The sequence below is a fragment of the Botryllus schlosseri genome, chromosome 1 (assembly GCF_051294905.1).
Source record: "Botryllus schlosseri isolate E-star chromosome 1, Bs_hap1, whole genome shotgun sequence".
Lineage (NCBI taxonomy): Eukaryota > Metazoa > Chordata > Ascidiacea > Stolidobranchia > Styelidae > Botryllus > Botryllus schlosseri.
In genome coordinates this window covers 37,370,878-37,382,153 of record NC_137236.1, presented here as the reverse complement: position 1 = coordinate 37,382,153, position 11,276 = coordinate 37,370,878, and the positions used below count along the sequence as shown (strand labels likewise).

General features: G+C 40.5%; 1 protein-coding gene across 2 annotated transcripts in view; it reads right to left on the bottom strand.

The window, feature by feature from the left end:
* Positions 1-11,276, bottom strand: part of LOC145436202 (uncharacterized) — a 236,855-nt gene that overhangs the window by 119,728 nt on the left and 105,851 nt on the right. Inside the window, exon 1 of one of the 2 annotated variants that reach the window (XM_080313559.1) lies at positions 9,740-9,749. The exons of the other annotated variant lie outside the window; for it this stretch is intronic. The gene's annotated coding sequence lies outside the window, so the exon portion shown is untranslated. Of the gene's footprint in view, positions 1-9,739; positions 9,750-11,276 lie in introns of those variants that run through there. 2 annotated transcript variants of the gene reach the window in all.

The window sequence follows — 11,276 nt, the reverse complement described above, 5'->3', positions numbered from 1 at the left end:
AATTGCCAATAGCCGGCTGGTGCAAGCATATTGCTGTTTAGAGATGTTTTGTTAGAGTTTGTGGAAAATGAAATGTTGGAGATAGCAAAATCAAACAGCGTGACTTCGAAACGCTTGCAAAACATTTTGGATTTGGAGTTGTAAGTGTCAGCAGATTAGTATACAGTCGTTTGAAATAGAAATTCCCTAATTTTTCCTGTTCTGTCCCAATGAAGGAATTTAAACCTCGCCACGAAATCCATTTTCTTCTGTGATATAACCACTAAATAACTTCAATATGAGATCATAGATAGAAATGACTAGGCTGGACGTGATATGTTCATTGAAAATTCACACCAAAAGCTGTCGTCGGAAGCGTTGCGCGCTAACATTACATTAGCCACCAATATATCTTTGTGGAAATGGATTTTCGGCCCTCGTTCAAATCAAATTGAACACGCGGATTTTCAAGACGATGAATACAGCTGGAAATTTTCCCTCGAAATGATAAAAGTTCACTCAATTTCTGCACATAGTGTGCTGTAATTTTCAGGAAAGGTTTTTTCGTAGCTGTTTATCACTAGACTGCAGTTATTATATGCGCAAGACAGAGGACGGTTGCACGATAATTGAGCTAATTTTGAACGAAAACTTGAGGGGGTCCGCGGCGGTCAGTGACGGTCAAAAAGGGGTCCACGAGGACAAAAAGGTTGAGAACCACTGTTCTATTACCTACTTGAGCTCAAACGTACCTGATCATACGCTAAATTAGGAACCAATAACGTGGGCAGTACGCAATCCAAATTTGGCACTTTTTCAAACAATTTTCTCTAGGGGTCGCAGTTGTTCAGCAAGAGAATAATCCAATCGGGTACTTTTGTGCTGTTATAAAATGCGCTCTTTAAAAGTGGTACACTGCAAAATTTGTCCTAATTGAGTATACTAGTAGTAGCTACTTCGACGTTGCAAGCGACTGCGATTCAAATCCTTCTTTCACAATTCGAGAGGCATATTATACGTTGCATATGACATGATGAGGAAATATATTATATTTCTTCATACTTTCCCCTTTCTACGCACTACACACAGATGCTTGGCTGACAGACCATAAAAGCAACAGCCAATAGCTATAACACACATTCACCAGCTAGTTCTAATTTAGAGACATCTTCTGATCGGTGCAAGGTCCGGTATCAGTCAAAATCTAGCATCGGTGTAAGGATGGTGACATTTAAAATCGTGTTATAACTGGGATTGTTGCAGTTGTTAAAAACTTGGAAGTTTCAGCACAAATTAAACCCATTCGGAGTTCGAGAAGCATCGTTTCTCGCAGGCGGATTCGCGTCCTCCAATTTGAGAACCCCTGCTTCGGCAGAATTAGATGGTAGGCTAACTCAAGTGGAACGGCACTCATTGAGATAATGTCCGTACATCCCGTTTGTCTCCGATTAGTGAACACACAAAGGTAAACTCTTATAAAGTATTCACTAGGTAGCAAAAAACAGGTGTTCGAGATGATTCACCTGACTCTTTACAAAAACTCTAGCTCTCTGACAATTGAAATGAAGTCGGAACGCAAATAGTTTTTATCGATTTTCAGCTCTTTGTGTTAACTAACGTTTTTCTTAGTACGGCGTTCTCTCACTGCTCGGGTTTTCAGTATTTCTTTCAGAACTCTCCAACACGAGCAAACAGGTTCTACTGGTTTTAAGACTACATACACAACTACACGAAATTATGCGTTCGGTATGGGGGAAGCGAGTGACGCATTTGGATAAACGCTGCAGTCACGACACAGATTGATGGATTGTAATACCAGTTCTAATCACCTTCTACGTGTCGAAAGTTTCTCTGGGGTCCTCATCGCCGAACTCACTACTAATATAGTGCATTGAAAAGCCCAAACTTAAGGTGGACCGAGAGTCGTGTGTGGGAATAATGACCCGTCTCCAATCTTTGGTTTCCAGATCAGTACTACGAACCATCTACTTCTCTCTTTTCCACTCTCATCTGCAATATGGAATCGTAGTATGGGGAAATGCATGCACAACATTTTTGTGCAGAATTCGAACCCTGCAAAACCGTGCGATACGGCTGATCTCATCTGTACCTTTACGTACCAATTTATCGCCTTACTACCGTAAGCATCGAATTTTGCTAGTTGATGAACTATATCGCTTCGAAGTATCAAAAGTTGTTCACAAATATTTTTCCAATAGTCTGCCTCCTGTGTTTGATGACTTTTTCATACCTGCTAAACATGTCCATTCCCATTACACGAGATCCTCGTCTAAAGGAAACATCTACTTACCCCCACCCAATAGCAACCTAACTAAGAGATCTAGCGACTACTCGGGACCTATCATCTGGAATGCATTACCACCACATATCCGTGAATTGCCTTATAATAGATTCAAAAAAGCCCTGCTTGATCACTTCTTGTCGTTACACTAACACTGTTGCTCTACCTCGCCCAGACATTGCTTCATTGATCATTTGCTACCATTGTTTGATTTTTTTTTCTATTTTCTTTTCTTAACTAAACATTTTTTTACAGCCAGACTGTTCATAGTCAAGTGTACCTGTTTGATGCTGGTGTGATCAGACTGGATGACCTTCACGGTCTTATCGATCATTCCTATCTAATACCGAATACTGTGCACGCATATTTTCTGTACCACCATCACTGCCGTTTGTTATGTATTTTGGTTCGATGAAAATAAAGACTCTCTCTCTCTCTCTCGTGCTACAAGTCCGCAGCAGAGACCACGACTAGGACGCATCAGAGCGATAGAGACCAATGATTGATTAAGAGAAAGAATGAAAATCGTCAACAAGAGTATGAGGGTCAAATACGTTCGGAACAATGTTCCCCCTAAGCTGCGCACGGGCGCAAATGCGCAGTGCTGAAACGGTCTCTGCGCACAGAAAATCTAAGCTGCGCACAAAAAATGCGAAGTGATTCTTTTTTTTAGTCGCTGCGCACTGTTGTCTAATGGACCACGCAGGCGCGCATACTCGTTAAAAATTAGAGGGAAGATTGCCAGGGGCAAATAGTGTTATCACTAATGTCTGAAACCGAGGTACAAGTGCGGCCCGCAAAGGTAAATATTGCGCTCCGTAAAGAAATGAGAATTTGCAATCACGTGCGCCTTACGAAAGGGATTTTTTTTAGTATGGTCTCGTGCGCGTGAGCGATAATGATGCCATTTCAATAGCGCATTATATTCTAGGAATGGCGAAATAACATGGTTTAATAAAGTTATAAATAACAATGGGCTAGCTCGAAGTTAATCTGCGAGAAACTAACGAATAGTCTTCTCCGCGTGGCATTAACCTTGCGTTAGGACCGTAACTGCCCCACCCAAACCCCCAATTGGAGGGGCCGAGCTCGAAGGGGAACCAAAATTATTTTGCGAATTAACAAAAATCATGGTTTATTTTTTTTTTTAATTTTAAAATAAAAAGATTCGCGTAACGCGCGATTTAATATTGTCAGATATCTTGATTATTGGGTACCCTTTCCCAACAAAAAATGCGCATGATTTATAGAAATGGGCACTTCAGCGTCGGCTATTACCGCACCACGACGCGCCAAGACATGAAGTTATAGGCTATGTAACATGCGACTCCGAGAAGTGCGCCAGAACGATCAGCAGCGAGCAAATCTTGGCCGAAAAGGACTGCGCTTGTGCTGACCGAAAACTTCGATACGTTTAATTATCCATAGGCGCCTAAATGGCTGGCGCCGAATGTTCCTGTCCTGGCGATACGAGTCCCACAACAAGACAAATGCCATATCGAGGGAGCATTATTTGCCAGTAAAGAAATACCAATTTGAAATTGTGTAGCCTACGTATTTTAGTTTAGTACGTTTTGGCGATTTCTACATTTTTGACATAGCAGATAGGAGGTCACGAAATAGCATCATGTAACGAAGTCATTATGCCAATGGGTTCGCCCGAAGGTGTTTTATTATTATTTAGATGGGTCATCTATTCCAACGCACCTCACTCGATCAGCTCTATTACCGGTAAATATGAATATGTGAGCAGAGAGAGGATAAAAATTGATAGCATATATATGCGATTCCCCATGACATTGACCGACTCAAGCATGAATTATATAATTTTTTCGCGCTTCGCGCGTTCAGGCGACACGACCACCAATGGCCCCCCAAAGTAGATGATAAGTACCGGGAAAATGCGCAGAGCCCGAGGGGGTCTGAGGGGCGAAGCCCCCCCATAAGAGTTCGTTTTATCACCCTATAGAGGCTGGTTGCGTACCGTTGTCCAAGGACCTGCGCAGTTAATTGACGTGTTTGCGCAGACTCGTGAAAAATTAGAGGGAACATTGGCTATGAACATTACAAAATATCGTTTCGTGGTGCACAAAGCCTTAAGAAGGCGATAAGCGCCACTACACGTTGAGTCAAATAGTACTATTATTGATAATAATGTATTTGTTATCAAATCAACGCCTAAGATCGCTGTCCAGATTGAGTGTAATTGGAAGACCATTGACTTAAACCGTTCAGGTTTTAATTTCACTGTTGCCTCTTATCGGCCGAGAGTCTTTTTTCGCCATAGGGCAAATGCGTTCGATCTGTTGTAACGTTGTCCCAATTAAAGAAAATTTCAAGTATCATACACCTATCAAATATGCCGGAGCATAACTACGGAGCGGTATCTAGACGACTTCCGAGTGTATGGTTTCTTTGGCACTGAGTTTGAAAAAATGGTATACCGTCCGCTTAAGGCCCTAAGGTACTACTGTGGAACGCAAAATTTAAAATTGCAATATTACGTGCACTATCGATCCTAGATTCTTAAAAATTGGTATGTAAGCTATTCTAATTAACTCCATATTGCGAAATTTCAGCATTTCGCAATAATTCCTCGGGCCCAAATTTGGGGGAGGGTGGCGATTCGGACAGTTAGCACGAGGAAAATCCTGTCCCATCGCGGGATGCTGAGAAATTCTAAGCAATGCTTTATAAAGTCTTTTGAGACCTCTAAGCACATGCTGAAATGCTTGAAAATACCAATTTTTCGGCAATATTTCCGAAATTTTCGTTTGGTACCAGTACGGCGCCGAATGTTCGATTTTATATTTCATAAAGTGCAGATCATAAGTAGCATAGTCGGTAAACTATAACTACTTTGACAAAAACGATAGATTTAGCAGATAGAACAGTCTTACTGCTAGTACTAAGCCAAGTTTGATCAGGACTGAAGGCCTTCTGATACAAAAACTTTCAAAAATTTAAAAAATTGGAGAAACTCAACTTCGAAAATTGAAAATAGTTTGGTGAAAAAATAGTGCAGGTAGTTGAAATCTGTTGCTGTTGAACCGCGCAGGCATGCTTTAATCAGTACATAGCCAAATTTGAAGAAAATTAAATGTGCCTAATGTATCTCGGGGTCTTAAAATACGATTCATGCCATCAGGATCACTCAATGGGCAGCCTACCTTGGTTTATACCAAAACCGTGCACCTCAAGTAGTTCCGATTCAATGCTGTAGCACAAGGTCTCCCAACAACTTTTTACATCGTCGCCTCCTTTGAAAAGTTTGAAATATCAATGTCCCTTATTTTTTCAACTGGTTGAAAAATTGGGAAACGGCATTTTAATTAGGAAATTGCAATATACGGTAGGACTAACCGGTAGTTAAAATACTAAAATGATATAAATGCAAAGCACAATAGCAGAATAGTATGGAACAATATTTAATTGATACACATTCACTTAATCTGATGATTGAGCTTTTATACACTCTGACAATGTAGCAATGGCTGGTTAGTGGAGGAAGGAGGGAACTAAACTCAACATAGAGAAATAGCTTACTGCTGTACTAGCATTTTTATTATATAGAAATTTATTTCGTGTGCTAAAGTCGAGGCTCATGTATCCCAGTTTTGCAACCCCGTAGCGGAACTAGAACTGAGAATTTGATGTCTCCGAAGAAGTCTCATGGTCTCCATGTTCGGGATTCCTGATGTAGAACATGAACTGAGAATATGAATTAATTCGCGGGTCCGAAAGGTTCACAGTTCTATACTGATGATTGGAAATCACTTTTCCTTCTCAGGTCATGCGCAAGAAAGCAAAAATCTGGGATCGTGTTGTACTAAAACACGGAACCATGCGAATGCGGTCGAATATCCCCGCAAACCCATTCGCCGAATGACAAGCATCGATGCAGCTGCTACCACATTTTTTCCTGTCTTATGCTCAACTCTGAACGCTCTGCACACATCAACACAACACTGAACGATCTTCGCAACGTTGGATATATTCCTATAATGAATTACCAACGCATTCGAAAGTTACCTTGTCATCATAAATAGGAGTCAGTAATTTCGAAAAATATAGAAATTCATCGCATACGTCATTCATGGGAAACACCGGTTTACGCCAACTATACGCTATGCAGCCAAAATGGCACAACGTGGTTTCCCATATTCGAGAAAGGTATCCGGAACGCAATCGGAAATTCCTTGATATCTTGATAGTCAGAGGCAGGGGCGAGCGTATTTCAAATTTAAAAATCCGAATCCTTCGCCGCATTTCAGATTAAAATAAAAATAAAATCCATGTTTAATTTGGTATCGTATCCAAAATTTTATCAAAAAGTCTCATGAAAATAGAAAGTTACTACAAATTTCTTTTCCACATCCATATCGCGTTCCTAATTTCAGGCTCATATTCATATTCAAAATTAATTTTGGATTTCCGATCCGGTGCCATCGGGCCGGCATTTCGACAGTCATCGTAGCCGAGACGGCTCTCATAATATGCCGACTTGTGCAAACTTCCAATCTATTTACTTGTTCAACGACCAACTACTGCTCTTTAGTAATTATGGTCCTAGCTGCGGATTTTAAAAAGCGAGTAGTTCATATTCTATATTCAGCTACGCATTGAAAATCGTGATAGTTAAGAGTAATCACAATTAACAGTGGCCTAGTCAAAGGTTGGGTTTGGGGACAGAAACCCCTGTCATTTCCAACATATACAGATCAGGAAGATCGATCCGATTCCGACAAAAGGAAAATGAGCTGATGAGTTTATTCTAGTCAGTTCTTTTTCAATGAGTTTCAATTTTCCAAGGTTGATAGCTGGTCTGGTCCAGTGCAGCAGTTTTACACTCACGAGACCAGTGAATTCGAAATAACTCTCCCTGGAATATGATTTTACACATGCTCGCCTTAGAAAAGTTTACGTAAAATTTCCCTAACTAAAGGTAACACTATTCTGCTGTAACATCAATATACTTGTCTGGTCCCTTGCAGCAGTTTTACGTTCCTGATACCATTAAATCTGAATCAGGTTTATCTGTTGCGGGAACACGTGAATAAAGAAAAGTAAGTGATAAGGCTGATGACGAAAATCCAGTCTTTCTTGTGAAGATCATCAGTCAGCAACCGCCTGAATGAAAAGGACTTCATCACATCTTTATCAGCAGTAGAAGAACTGTACTTTGGGCCATGCTCTATTGTATCTTCTATAATCTGAAAAAAGATTATGCAGTCATCAACACAGTTACAATTTGGAAATTTTGAGACGCTATAGTATGACTTACTGCGACTTTTCATATTCATGTCAATTTCTCGAATAATGATGGCTTAGAATAGGGGTGTCGAACATACGGCCCGTCACACGATTTCATCTGGCCCGCGAAGCAATTCTGAGAAGTTTGAAAAACCCTTGAATTACTAGCACATTTTTATAACAAATGTTGAGATATTATTGTAAGAAACACTTCCCGAAAGGTCACGAATGACAAGATCATAGGTCGCATTATAATTATCCGACATCGGTGTTACGGTTTTACTCTAGTAACCATCAGAAACAAGTTGGTGATACTGACATCCAATTCCCAAAATTCAAAAAAGTGCACACTGAGTTCAGATTTTTATGAAAAAATGAGCCAGAAAGTAGTTATTCGCGAAGCGAAAAAGCGAAAGCAAAACTGTTATATGCAGGTCGCATGGAGGATATAATAGTAACAAAAACTACAGTTCAAATATATTTGATCGCACCGCTGTATCACTTCTGACTCAAAAGGTCCCAGACGGACAGATAAACCGGAATGACGATTAATGATAATGAGCCAAATTCTAACGTCTGCGTTTACGATTAAATCACTTGTGTCCCTCAAAGCGCATACGCCGAGTTAACGGCTGATTACGACTAAAACAAAGAGTGCATAGACATTTGCCAACTTATTCCGACGCTAGAGTCAGTGTTTTAGCCGTTGAATTCAAACGATCAATCTTCCAATTTTTGCCGAAATTCCTTTGTTTGCGAGTAAAGGTGTTGGTAGAATATAGCCATATCATCGTCAATGTTATGTAATATACCAAAATGTATACAGGATTGATAATGAAGTATTCACGCGAAAAGCAAGGGCGGGCATTTTAAGGTAACATATTGAAATCATTTGACTGATCCGGCCCGCGAGCGATTTGAAAGTTTGAATCCGGCCAGCGACGCAAGTTGAGTTTGATACCCCTGGCCTAGGACTTCGTACCTGAATAATCTTTTGCAGCGTGATTGCAAACTTTTCTGGTAATATTCCTTTGCATCGCACTTCCAATGTATTGCGCACGGCATCGTGCTAGAAGCGAGAGGCGAAATGATCCCTTTCTATCACATAAGCATTCGACTTCATGATTCATAATGCCATAACGCTTCCATTTTCGTGTATTTCAATGTCAGAAAATGTAATACGTCCTTATTAGCCATAGCTTCTGTTCACCATTAAACTGTAACGAAAATACATACGTCTTCAGAAACAGGGTTGAGAATAACTTGCCAGGTTTGAGCTCGGATACTGCTATACCTACATTATCTGCTATCAACACCTGCAATATTCTAAAGCTAAAGTTAAGCTGTGGCTACGAAACCCTCAATATTTTACAGCAGTGGTTCTTAACCTTGCCGATTTCGAAGGGGGCGGAAACGCTCAGGGGGCGATATCGCGGGCGCTTGGCTCAGGGGGGCGATGTGGGGGGCGCTGAAGAAAAATGGCTTTGCAGTAGATGATGTGGTAGTAGGAAATATCCTTAATAAGTATTCAAAGCAAATTAACATTCCACAAAACATGTCTAATCCCGAAATGTTTGGTCGCGCTACGCGACGATGTTTGCTACATATGTTTTCATAAATGTAGTGGGTTATGATAATTCATGTAAAAACAATTGGGCGTACTTTTACATCGCCGATTTCCCGTTAAAACAATGCCGACACGCTTGCTAAGGTCATTTTCAACAAAATGTTTAGAATTAGGTATTATATCCCGCAGCGCACAGCGTGCGAAAATCGAAGGAGGCACTGTATATCACTTTTGAAAGTGAGAGCCCCTTGTACAGAAAATAAGTTTTGAAGCTTTGTGCACGAAATAAAGAACTAGATATACTTGTATTTGAGAGCTACATTATTAAATCGTCAGAATATTTCTTCATCGTATCATAAAAGATGATATTATCTAGTGTTGGGGTTCACAACCTCACATGAAAGTTATATAATGTGTGTTGCTTTGTTTGGAATACAATCATGTTAAAATTAATAACTGGGTACGGTACTTAATTCAATGTAAGAAGATATATGCATCCCATTCTCAGTTGACTTACTTACAGTTACACAAAGCACTAAGACAAAATCCAATATCATTAATTTCCCCGGATTGCCAATATCAGATGTGACTTCGGGATGGTTCGAACCACTGCGTATGTGACCGTCCCCGATTGCCTTTATAACAACCTTGATTTGACCCTGAATATACCACACACAATTATTATATGGTTTATTATAGTCGAATGGTCCTTGAGCGCGAAATATTTCCTATACCGAAGTCCCGAGAGGACCGACTGGACTTATTTGACTTCTTACCAGGATCGAAACTATACTGCAACCCAAACCACCAATTGGTGAGCTCGAATGGTGCCCCAAATTATTTCAGTGAATGAACATGAACATAAATTACACATCATGTTTTGCAGACTTCCCCACGGAATAATACGCATAATTATAGAAAATAGAAATAGGCATTTCGACGTCGGCTATTACCACGCCATGATGCACGAACACATATGAAGTTCCGGTCAATATGGGACTCCGAGAAGTGTGTCAAAAAGATCGTTAGCGAGATAACCTAAGCCGAAAAGGATTGTCCTTATGTTGACCGTAAACTACGATGTATATAAGTCCACTTGTCCATAGGTGCTTAAATCGCTCGTGCCGAATTATCATGTCGTCGCAATCTGCACCCCACAGGACAAATAACATCCATCAAAGGAAATTATTTGCCAGTGAAGAAATACCAATTTTGAATCGTGTGCTTACTTTAGTTTAATACGTTTATGCGTTGCAATATCTTTTGACTATATAGCGGACAAGAGGTCACAAAATAACAACTTGCAATGAATTAACTGTACCAATAGGCACGCCCGAATATGTTCAATTATTAATTACCTGACCTTCATTTTCCTATCCAACAGCTCACTCAGCGCTACTGGTAAATTTGATTACGTGTGATAAGAGGACAAAAAGTTAATAGCGACATATATATGCAACTACTACCTATTCATCCATGTATTATTGAAAATGTTGGCGCCTAGGGCGACCAGGCCATAAAAACTTTGCTGACCATCGAAATCACGCAATGGGTTTCTTTGGGGCGAAACCCTCACGAGGTTTGGTTTATCACGCTATGATTGCGCAAGACAATCGTTTTTAGGAGGGCTGACGAAGTTCTGTTACGGCCCTCCCTTTTACCCATTCTCTTTATTATAGTCCTTACATTATGAGGTGGGGGCGCTGGAGCACGATAATTTTTGAAAGGGGGTGCTGGAGGAAAATAGGTTAAGAACCACTGTCTTACAGCAACGCATCTTGTTAATATATTCAATACGAAAACATCGCGTCGCCATAATATCTATCTCGGAACATTCAGCCGCACGTGCTCAGGCTCAGACTCAGATATGTCTGACGTCTGACGCCGCTAGGTCTGGAATATGTCTGACGTCACAATGTACTGTTCGGTCGAGCAACTACGAATTCATGATCAATCATTTCATACGGCCATTCGCAGGAAAAAGGTAAAGGACGTATACCCTACTACTCTCGTCGCAATGGCAAGGAAGCATGGCCGCTATACACCAGCTCCAGTGCTTGGATATATAGTTTGCGTCTTACATGCGTTAAGGTGTCTACAATGGTGGCAGAACTGGTCCAGCAGATAATTACACAAAAACTCATACCTGCAGTAAAACTATACATAATATACCAA